General features: G+C 45.3%; 1 non-coding gene across 1 annotated transcript; it reads left to right on the top strand.

Moving 5' to 3' along the window:
- Window positions 1-2,199: 2,199 nt before the first annotated feature.
- LOC111760862 (U6 spliceosomal RNA) lies at window positions 2,200-2,306 on the top strand. Its single transcript, XR_002794440.1, has one exon. It is a non-coding gene; the product is annotated as a U6 spliceosomal RNA (small nuclear RNA).
- The last annotated feature ends 9,700 nt before the right edge of the window (window positions 2,307-12,006 follow it).

Genomic DNA, 12,006 nt, shown 5'->3' with positions numbered 1-12,006 from the left:
ATTTAATGGAATGGGTATGCATGAGTGCGTCTCTTAAGGACAGGCTGGGGAGGAATCCTGTGACATTATGGAGATCTGTGTCTGCCAAATTGTGCAGCTATGGGGGCTCCCCAAATGTCATTCTTGGGCTGGAAGCCTCTCTTCACTGAATAGGTGATGTCTGTGTCTCTGGGAGATGGAAATGCACTCCTTTCTGCATTCTGATTAGCGAGAGGCTGTGGTGTGGTGAGAAGAGGTGCATAGGCTACCGTCCTGGTGTTTTGTGTACATCATTAGTCCTGCAATGCGTCATGCGCGTAGACTTGGCTCTCCACGTTGGAGAGCAGCTTGTGGTTGGTCCTCCCCAGACTTCTGACAACTCAGGTGGATGCTTATGGGAGGACTTCGGGGGAAGTGGGGCTCTCTGTGGCTGTGAATAGAGCAAAGGTCTACATGGAATGGGTACAGGACCTCTCAGTCCATTTCAAGGAGAAAACCCCCAAACTTGTCAATATACACAAAGTGGATGTTCATTAAACAACATCAGGAGAGAGCTTTCCAGGTTGGGTCTTGGTTAATAGGACACCAATATTTTTTTTAAAGATTTATTTCTTTATCACCACCACCCCCCCCCCCCCCATTGTTTTGCACTTGCTATCTACTCTCTGTGTCTGCTTGTCTTCTCTTTAGATGGCATCGGGAACTGATACTGGGAACTTCCAGAGTGGGAGAGAGGTGCCCAATCTCTTGCACCACCTCAGTTTCCTGGTCTGCTGTGTCTCTTATTGTCTATCCTCTGCATCTCTTTTTGTTGCATCATCTTGCAGTGCCAGCTCTCCACATGGGCCAGCACTCCTGAGCGGGCCAGCGCACTGTGCAGGTCAGCACTCCATGTGGACCAGCATTCTACATGGGACAGCACTCCACATGGGCCAGCTGTGTGAGCCAGTACACCATGCGGGTCAGCACATCATATGGGTCAGCATTCTGCACTGGCCGGCACTCCGCATGGGCCAGCACTCTGCATGGGCCAGCTCTCCACTTGGGCCAGCTTGCCTTCACCAGGAGGCCCCAGGAATCAAACCCTGGACCTCCTATACAGTAGACGGGAGCCACATCCACTTCCCATCAATTTTATGTTTTTAACTTAGAGTTTTAAAATACTATTAAGCCAGTAATCACAAATGACTTGCTTTCAGACCTTCATCATTTTATCTAATGCCCAGAGAAAGCTATGTCAGTGTCCAGGCAAAAAGTGAGTTCCAGAAAGCTCTGGGGTCTCAGGCAGCTTTGGAAGCAGCTGTTGGACTATGAGAGCTTGGCAGACTCCCTTTCAGAACTCCTGTGTTTTCCAGGCTGATCATCTCTTGGCGATACTCCTCAAACAGCAATTTTTTGAGATACTCCTCCTTTTGCATTCTGATGTCCTCATTTGGAAACATTCCACTTTGGCAAGTCCCTCTTATGTTTGGAGCCCAGAGGCAAAGAGACCAGCAACTGTTGAACAGTTTCTATGAGCAGGATTTTTTCCTTCCTTGCTCCAGGCAAAATACTTCTCACGCAGCCCATGGGCAAATTAATTTTGGCTCATCACATTATTGATACAGACTGAGGAGGATTAAAATTAAATACTTACTATATGCCCTGTCTTAGGCTCATGCAAGTGGCAGCATTATGTTACAGACAAAGTGGCTTCACCCCTCCCAATCTGAAGCAGAGTGGGCATCACCATCCCCAAATCTGCAAGATTGAGGATTGAACAAACACAAGGGGGGAATGCAGCCATGGACCAAAGCAGACTTATTTTTATTCTAGTAATGGAAGAACTTGTAACAGCGATGTAAAGATAGTGGTTACCAGAGGTTCTGAGGGGAGGCAGAGGGAGGAATAGATGGATCATCAGACATTTTTAGGGCACTGGAATTGTTCTGCATGAAATTGCAATGATGGATGCAGGCCATTATGCATTTTGTCATAACTTGTAAAATTGTATGGTGCAAAGTGTAAACTATAAAGTAAGCTATAGACCATGGTTAGTAGCAGTGCTTCAATATGTGTTCATCAATTTTAGCAAATGTACCACACTAATGAAAGATGTTGTTAAGGGGGAAAGTATGAGAGGGGGAGGGGTGGGGTATATGGGAATATCCTGTATTTTTAATGTAACTTTTATGTAATCTAAAACTTCTTTTAAAATGAAGTTTAAAAAAAAGAGTGGCTGTGCTTGCTTTGGCAGCACACATACTAAAATTGGAACTATACAGAGAAGATTAGCATGGCCCCTGCACAAGGATGACACGCAAATTCGTGAAGCGTTCTATATTTTTATAGTTAGTGGTAATAGTCTAATGATATTATCTCATAATCTGTAACAAATATTCCACGACATTGCAGTATGTTGGTGGAGGGATGTTGTATGAGAATTCCACACATGTACATGATTGTTTAGTAAGTTCACAACTTTTTAAATAAAAATCTATTTTTTTAAAAAAAAGGAGTGGCTTCCAAGACTACTTGCTAGCTGTATAATTTGGGGCAACTTACTTACCTTTTTAAATTCCATATTTATCATCTACAAAGTGAGTGTAATAATTGTTCAAATTCTACTTCTTAGAATTGTAAGGATTAAATGAGATCGTTAATATTGGAGGAAAGGAAGTGTTCACTAAGTATTAACCATGACCATGTATTCTTCACAGACCCCTGCTAAGTGTCCATAAATCTGCCTTTTAACAATACAACCTACGATTTTGTCCAAAATGGACTTTGGACTCTCACATCAATAGTTTTCAGAGTACATACTCTCCCTCTTTTAGAAAAATAAGACTGCATCACCACATCTGTATGTCAACTCCTTTTAGTAATTCGCTAGAATACATCTACAGTGCTTTAGTGAGCTTATGAAGTAATTCTCTCAGTAACCCAAGAATGAATACAATTCTAACTCATGGGAATAATAAAAGGTTCTGGGAATGATAGGGAGGGGAAAGCCCCATTTATTCATTTGTCCTGTATTATTTAGGGCCTACTGCATACAGGACCCCTGCTAGGTACCATGGAAGAGACAGGAGTGAAAGGTACCAATTTATAAACTAACCAGACAATAAGCAAAGAGTGATACACACCTAAAAAGCAGTGTTTCCAAGGATATGTGGCATCCAGTAAACAGAGGGATGCTTTCTGGTTCTCTGGGTCTCTGTTCTCATGGCTGGGAAGTGAAGGAGTTGGACTGGAAGATGATTTCTAAACATCTCTCCAGCACTAGCCTCCTCCGGCTCTCTGTCTCAAGTTTTTGCCGTTGCCCTTCGAGCTGTTTGGCCAACTGAGGCTGGACAGAGAACTCCCAGGCAGTGCTTCGTCGCTGCCCAGCCACCCTGCCAGGCTACCCCCCACACCTCCACCCACCAATATCACTTTGTCAACAGCTGATGATTTTCTTTTGAAAAGTCTTGCAAAGTCTCCCTACTAATTAAATCAGTTGTGTTTGCTCCAACTTCACAAATCTTCCCAAAACAAATGATGCCAAAACAGAGAAGCAAACCAATGGAACAAAATAATAAAGTCCAAAAATACATAAGAATGTTTTTTACAACAAAGGTGACATTTCACATCAATGATTAAAGGATAAATTCAACCAGCAGGCCTGGGAAAATGGCTGTTAAGAAAAGAAGTTCCAGCCTGGCCTCACTCTTCAGACAATTCTTAATTCCAAATGGCTTCATGAGAGAAATGTAATATAAAGAATTACTAGAAAGAGAGATGAAGATGGTAATGCAATCTTGAGACAGGGAAAGGCTTTCTGAGCCTGACACCAAGGCAGTTACAATAAAGGACAGATTAATAGCTTAAACCCCACACGTGCTAATCAAAAAATTCTGCACCCCAAAGACACCGAAACCATTTCCCAATGTTGTATTATGCCTTCTTAGGTGTTTCTGGGAAGTGTAGGAAAGCCGTTTCTAATTATCTCAAGCTAAGATGGTTGAAATGATTACTGAAGGGAGAGAAGAGAACTTGTTCCAGGGGAAGCTTCAGAAGGGAAGGAGCTGGTGCTCCAGGCTGTACTAGGGGGTCTCAGGGAGGGGACACAGAGAGCATTTTGGAGAAGACTGGGGGCTCCCCTCCCAGGCAGGGCCTCACACCCCCTCCCTTAGAGAGGAACTCAGAGGCCTCTGGTCTCCCCTGCCTGCACCTGCCACCCCGGGCTATGGTTACAGCCCAGGAAGTAAACAAACTCCCTGCTGGGGTTTGCTCTGCCCTTTCAGAGGGGCTTAGAGACGATGGTCTGTCTGACCGGAATGAACGGACCCACTTCCCCTTAGAACACGTGGTCGGGGGTGCCCTTGGGCCCCTCCTAGGAGCAGCAGGAGCTTGTCTTTCCTGTTCTGTCTTCACAGCCTGCCTCACAAGGGAGGGATTTGGTGTCACACTGCCTTCCACAGCCCGTGGCTGTGCGCCAGGCCCCAGTGCCACAAGAAACATGACTCCAGCTACTCTAGGGGACAACTGGGCCACACGCTTCACAGCGCGAGCTGGAAGGCTGCAGGGACAGAGCACTGTATGTCTGAGCCAGCAGAGTCCTTTCTTGCTGGGTCTCCCTCTGGGAGGCCAAGAGGAGCCCAGCACTCCCTGCAGATGGCGAGCTCCATCTGCTTCTCTCCATTCACGGGCTGCTGGCCTGTAGGGAGCTGCCGTCCAGGGATGGGCTACCCTGGACACTCCACTGACATCAGGAGCAAATTCACACGGAACAGTGGTCCCAGCCCAAGATGGAGCATTTTAGAAATGGTAGGTGGACCGCCACACCAGAAGCCTGCTCATGTGGTGCTAATGTAACCTCTGGAAAAAGAATTCAAGTGATATCCACAAGTGGAATGAACATACACTCAGGTTCATCTGGAAAAGTGGGGAGCGATGGTCCAAAAAGAGTCTAAGGGAGGAGAGCTAAGGAGTCCCCTGGGAGCACAGCAATACTCAGAGAAGCAGGAGCCAAGCATGCAGGCTCAAACAAGGGGCAGAGGTTCTTTGTTGGAGGAGATGAGCAATTCTGAGCAATGTCTGGATTCTGATTTGGCCCCCTGCTCCCAATCCATTAGATTCATGCCTGAGCTCTATGGAGAGCTAAGGCCCTACATAAAAGCAAACTCTGGATCAGCTGAAGGTCATGCACAGAGTAGTATATCAGTCAGGATTCTCAGTTGTAGGCAACAAAATCTGATTCCAGCTGATTGAAGCCGAAAAGGAGTGTTGTGAAAGGATATCACATAGCTCACAGCATGGTCAGCCAGGAAGACTGGAAAACAAGTAGAAACAAAAGGTTACTATGCAGCCGGAACCACAGCCACAGAACCAGCCTGCAGAGCAGGTGTTGACTTCTCCTCTACCAAACCCCAGACCACTCAGCTGGCACCCTTAATATCAGCAGCCTTGGACACTGGACCCCGCTGCCACCATCACTGCTGCCACCACCACTCCCACCACTGCCAGAAAGAATCTACCTCTCGCCCTGCTTCAGGTTCCTGATTCAAAGTCCAAGGTGGGTAAGGCTGATTGGCTCATGTCCTGGCCTCTAGCAAGACTGAGAAAGTAAGTTTCTGGCCTCTTTGACTTCCAGATTTGTACGTTGGGGAATTCTCCCAACATAGAGGGAGTGGAGTGGTGAGGCAGGTGGTTTTAGACAATGGCAGTCCAGAAGAAGGAAGGAGAAGAAACAAAAAATAAATACTAAATACTACAGCTTGATCAGATCTTGCAGAGGTCACTTAGGCTCTTTTGGCTTTAAGAATTGTCACCCTGACTCCATCATCCTCATCACCATCACCACCACCACCATCATCATCATCATCAACTTAAGCATTATCCTCAAGGTAGGGCCTGGGCCCCCTGACTCCCAGCATGGTGTAAACTGAAGGGGTTGACAGAGATCCCTGTCTTCTCCATAGAGTCTTCTCTTTCCCCCTAATCTGGGGTTTCTCAGCCTCAGCACTATTAACATTTTGGACCAAATAATTCTTTGTTGTGGGGGTTGTCATGTACATGGTAGGACATTTAGCATCATCTCTGTCTTCTGCCCACTGGATGCCAGCTGTACCCCTAAGCTATGGCAATCAAAAATATTTCCAGACATTGCCAAATGTTCCCTGGGGACAAAACCACCCCTGAATGAGAATCACTGCTCTAATCTTATCCCAACTGTCCTCAATTCCACTGTCTGCCACATTGCCCTAGAGGAGAGGTACTCTCTCACAGGCTTAGGTCTACAGTAGCCTCAGCTCTCCTGATAACCGTGCTGGAAAACTGACCTAGGCTTTCCCTTGAAGAGATTGGGGTCTTGCCAGAAGCACAGAGTTTTAGGATCACTGTTTTATTCCTGTTGTTGGAAGCAGGAAGAAGGAAAGGGCAGTCTTCTCTAGTGTAATATTTATCACTCATTGCCCTGCATGTTCTCACCTTGCCCATATTTTTTTTTGTCTTTATTTTTTTAATATTACATTAAAAAAATATTAGGTCCCCATATACCCCCCACCCCCTTCACCCCACTCCTCCCCACATAGCAACAACCTCCTCCATCATTATGAGACATTCACTGGATTTGGTGAATACATCTCTGAGCACTGCTGCACCTCATGGTCAGTGGTCCACATCATAACCCACACTCTCCCACATTCCACCCCATGGGCCATGGGAGGACCTACAATGTCCGGTAACTGTCCCTGCAGCATCACCCAGGACAACTCTGAGTCCCGAAAATGCCTCCACATCTCATCTCTTCCTCCCATTCCCCGCACCCAGCAGCCACCATGGCCACTTTCTCCACACCAATACCTTGCCCATATTTTACTCCTTATTCCCCTTCCCTGAATTAGCCAGTGTCTCTTGCTACCCAGAATGCTCAGTGCCCTAATCTAATACACGTTTTATTCCATGCCCCATCCCAGCAGTGTGGAACAGCAGTGTCGGGGGAAGGCACACTGTAAGAAAGCTCCCTGTGACGATCTTGTCAGAAACATGCCATGAAGACGTTGCTCACTTTGTCCCGCAGTGCTCTCTTAATGAGGACTCAGAAGATATGCCGGCATTGCTCCTGAGCAGCTGGTCAGTTTTTACTTTATGGACACCATGAACTGGGTCACTGATGAGGGTTCCCTGTTCATTTGCTATTAGAAAGCTTAGATTCCAAATGTGTTATCCACCCATTGCATGTGTATTTTTAACTGTGATTCTCCTAGTTTAGTTTCATTCCTGGCCCCATTTTATGTTCTTCCCCTTATTTTTTTCCTCTTATTTCTTCATTTATAAGATGCCACCTTGTTATGTTTATGTATGAAGACTTCTGGTACAAAGGAAGATATAAAGAGATAGATGTAGATAAAAGTACCTCTTTCTGTCTCATCCAGGAGCTATGGATTTTCATATCTTGTCCTCCCCTAAATCAATGTGATCTCCTGGAAGGCAGTCGCTGTGTCAGCTTCATTTCCTTATCTCCCACCTTCCCCACTCCTTCACTTGCTGCCCCTGCATTCGGCCCAATGTCCATTACCTGTAGACACTCATTAATTATTTGTTGGTTGGTAGGTGGCTGGTTCTCTTAGACACCAAAAGTGTCCTCCCTTCCTTCCCTCCCTCCCCCCATCTTTCTTTCCCTCTTTCTCTTCCTCTCTTTTGTTCTCTCTCTCCCCCTTTCTTTCATTCATTCATTCTTTCTGAAGATAAAGGAAGAAATAGATAACACTTTGGAAAGAACTTCCCCATTAGACTCTTCAAAGTATTCACATCTTAGGGATTTACACTTAAATTCCCTTCTAACAGACCTGACACGAGTCTATGCAGCACAGCCTGGAGAGATGCGCCATCCAGGAGAGGGGTGAATCGGAGGCCTTAACCCCCGGGGCAGAATCCCAGGGCCCTCTTGGCAACACTGGTCTTGTTTTGGGGTGTCAGGTTCCAATTTTGGTGACTTGTTATCTTCCCTCTGAAATTACCCCCTCTTTTTATCTGGATCCAGCATTCCTCACACTTTGCCTTCTCCTGCTGGGCCATGTTACATGGAGACAGTAAAACACTGTGTTCAGTGAATATTTGTTGAATGAGTGAATCCCATTTGAACCTCCCAACACTGCCATGAGCTAAACAGAGCAGCTATTATTATTGTTATCACCTTTATAGATGAAGAAGCTGAGGCCTAGACACATGATCATGTGTAAAGTAAAGACCAAAACTGTTGTATGAAGCCCAGGAAATCTGCTGGGGGTGCAGAGAAGGTCTTCATTAAGCATGCATCCCCCTGAAGGAAAGCCTGGGCCACAGGCCCTGTCGACATACCCAATGACCCTACCATTGCCATAGTCTTTAAGCATTCATTCATTTGTTCATTTCTTCATGCATTCATGAGCAACACCCATTTACTGAGCAAAGCTCTGAGCTAGGCACAGTTGAGTGATATAAAGATGAATGCCACCACTCTTAAGCAGCCCATGGTCTAGCCAGGACAACAGACATATAGGCAAATCATCATGATGCCAGTGATAACGCACTGATGGCCACTCTCCTTCCCAGGGCTCCCTGGATGGTGTGTGCAACTCCGCCACAGCAATCCTCACATTAGATTATATTTGTTTCTTGTCTCTGTCACCACAAGAGAAAAGACCATTTTTATTTCAATCTTTGCATTGCCAGCATTTAGCCCAGTTCCTGGTACCCAGACTCTGCTCAGTCCATGGCTGTCGAAGGAAAAACTACCGACCCTCCGGGGGCTTAGAGAAGAGTGAAGCAGCTCTGCAGGAACCTTGAAGGCATCACAGAGGAGGAACTTCTTGCAAGGAGAGAGAGAAGGGAGAGGCATTTCAGAACAGGAGGAGCCCACCAACATAACTAAGCTTAGGGAAGCTCTACTTGTAGGCCAGCCATGCCATGTGGTATGAAGGGCTTTTCATGGACTCTTCCTCATCCTCACAAGACCCCCATGAGATTGCTGGTCCTATTAGCCCAATTTTATAGCTGAGGGAATGTGATGGTTAGGTTAATATGTCAGCTGGGCCAGTAATTGTGCCCAGTTGTTTTATCAAGCCAGCACTGGGCTAACTGTAATACAAGAGCATTTCACGGACTTTAATCATCAGTGAGTTGATTGCATAGATGGCTGATTTCATCTACAGTCAACTAAGGAGATTCCCTTCAGCAATGAGTGACGTCTCATCCAATTTGTTGAAGGCTTTACAATGATTTCGGTTTTCAGAAAAAGAATTCCCATCTCTATTTTGGATAGCCAGCATCTCCTGGGAACTCATCAAGGGCCATCATCAGAGGCCCTGGCTTGCAGCATGCCCTGTGGAATTTGGATTTGTGCATCCTCACAGTCACAGGAGACAATTTTATAAAATTTCATACTATTTGCAGATATCTCCTGTTGATTCTGTTTCCCTAGAGAACCCTGACTAATACAGGGAATTAAGGCATGAAGAGATTGAACATCCTACCCAAGGCATACAGCTAACATGCAGCAGAGGTAGGACCTGCCTCCAAAGCATGCACTGTTAGCCACTCTGTTGTCCAACCATGGCTTGTGCTGAAGGGGAAGATGCAGCAAACATTCTCCCTCCACTCCTCCTCAGAACCTTTGAGCAGTTTCAGCTCCATAAGGCACTGAGATACCTGGGGACCTATGATCAACAGCAGCTCAGCCATGCCTGATGCCTCCAAGTGTTGGGACTGCCAGGCCTGATTGTTCTGCATGCTCATGGCCATCTTCCTTTACCATGTATTGAGTGGACAGCCCTTCAGCTTCCCCAGGTTCTTCTAGGCTCTGGCTAGGTAGCTGGTGGTGAATGGGGGTTGCTCAGAGACATGTTCCTCTGTAATCAACAATCTGGATATTATTGTCCCATTTTACAGATAAGCAGACAGAGTCTCCAAGAAGTAAAGTGGCTTTCCCAAGGTCACACAAATGGTAAATGCCAATGCTAGTTTTCAAACCCAAGACTTTCTAATTTTAAATCCCATGCATTTTCCACTGCACATGTGCATCTCTACCTGGACTATCCAAACAATACTCACCATCACCATTGTCATCATCGTCAACTTCACCATCATCATTACCATCATCTCCACGTATGCACCAGGAATCAGTGGGTGCTGGAAGCCACAGAAATAAATATGAACCATCTTCTTGGGGTACTATTTGTTTGATGATTCATAAACACTCGTTCTATGTTAAAATCAACATTGATTGAGAGCATTGATTGGGAAGAGAGGACATAAACATAGCATAATTATTTATTTTGAAAACAAGAAGATTCAGAGCTCTCACAGGTCTCTCTCCACCCCTAGTTGAGGGCTCTTCCTCCCTGCCATAGAGAGACGTGTGAGTGGAAGATGTTGAGAAGCCCAGGCTCACCTGAGATAGAGTGAGCAAGTATGGCAGTGATGGCTGCGTTTGTCCTGGATTCCTCTTTCCTAGGGATTGTCTTCAAATTAGTATAGGCTGGAACCTACCTGAGATGGTTTCAATGCACATGGAAAGGCTAGGGACAGAGAAATGAACTTTTTCTAAAGAGGCCTTCAAATCTCTTCTAACCTTGTTCTCAGGTAATTCTGTTATTTAAAGTTTCTATCTTTTTGGTTCTTAGGAAATTTTTTCATAAAATGGTAACTTTCAGGTAGTCAGGGAGATGAGCTGTACCTTTCCTGGCCTCAATGCACCTCTCCCAACAGGTATAATACATTGATTCTGCATGGTTAGTGAGTCAGTTAACACATCTCCTCTAATTCAGTAGTTCTCAACCTTGGCTGCACCCTGGAATCACCTGGGGAGCTTAACAAACACTGATACCTGGGTTCCATCCCCAACACTCTGATGTGCTTGGTCGGGGGGGTGTATGGCCCAACATGTTGTTGAAAGTCCTCCAGGTGATTCTGGTGGGTTGCAGAGTTGAGAACCACTGTGTCTAGTTTCAGGCCAGGGACTTGAATCCCTGCCAATTTGAAGAAGCAATTTTGAACATATTTGAGCTGAACTATCATTTCCTTATCCATGCTGATTAAGAAAACTCTCCTTGCTAAAAGCCCAAGGAAAAAAGGTTCATTTTTGATGGATGAACTTAAAACGAAAAAGGTTTGATATGCAGGACTGGATTTTTCTTTGCCTTTATAAAAGCATTCTAAAACCATCTGAAATGAATTAGATTCTTGCAGCAAAAGTTGATTAAATATAGGTACTACAGCAGAACAGTTTACCTGAAAACCAGAAGGCTCATTGCTGGCTTCGCTTTAGAGAAGTTTCTATGGATTTCTCAGGTACTTCTGAAATAGCCTTGAATCCATTGATCTCACCATCCCACTGTCTGTTCCTTGAGTCCTTGAGCCAGACCTCACGCCTTCCTGCTGCAGTAAAACCGTCTCCTAAATGATCTCCCTGCCACCAGCCTTTCCCTTCTCTGATCTCCCTTTACACCATGTTCATAGTGATCGTTCTAGAACACACAATTGATCATATACTCACCTGCTTACAAATCCTGTAGTATTTGCTTTCTGGTAGCATTTGAAATGAAATCTGGAATCCTTAGTACAAGTCGTAAAGTCATTTATGGTCTAGCTCCTGTCCACCTCTCTGACTTCACGTCTCAAAATTTCTCCTTAATCCCCCACCCTCTGTGCACTCCCTGCCACAGCTAAACAGAATGGTTGATAGATTCCCAAACACATGGTGTTCTCTAATGTCCCTAGGTTCATAGGGTTCTGTCTATCTGGAACATTCTCCCCATGCCCTTCTTTTTTTTGGTTAAGTCCCACTGGTTTTTCAAGAAGCTTCTCTGAAGTCCCTGGTCCAGCAAAATGACCTACTCTTTACTCTTCCAGTATGTTAGGCATAGTCCTTAGTCACTATTTTTATCACACTGGATTACAATAATCATTCACTTGTCCACACTACAGCATGATCTCCTCAACACCATCCCAGCATCTAGCCCACAGCCTGACACATAATTGGAACTTACTGTGGTTTATAACAGAAGAAGTCAAAAAAATCCCCAG

Source organism: Dasypus novemcinctus, chromosome 4 (assembly GCF_030445035.2).
Source record: "Dasypus novemcinctus isolate mDasNov1 chromosome 4, mDasNov1.1.hap2, whole genome shotgun sequence".
Classification (NCBI taxonomy): Eukaryota; Metazoa; Chordata; class Mammalia; order Cingulata; family Dasypodidae; genus Dasypus; species Dasypus novemcinctus.
The sequence above is the reverse complement of the archived record's forward strand: the minus strand, read 5'-3'. Positions and strand labels throughout refer to the sequence as shown.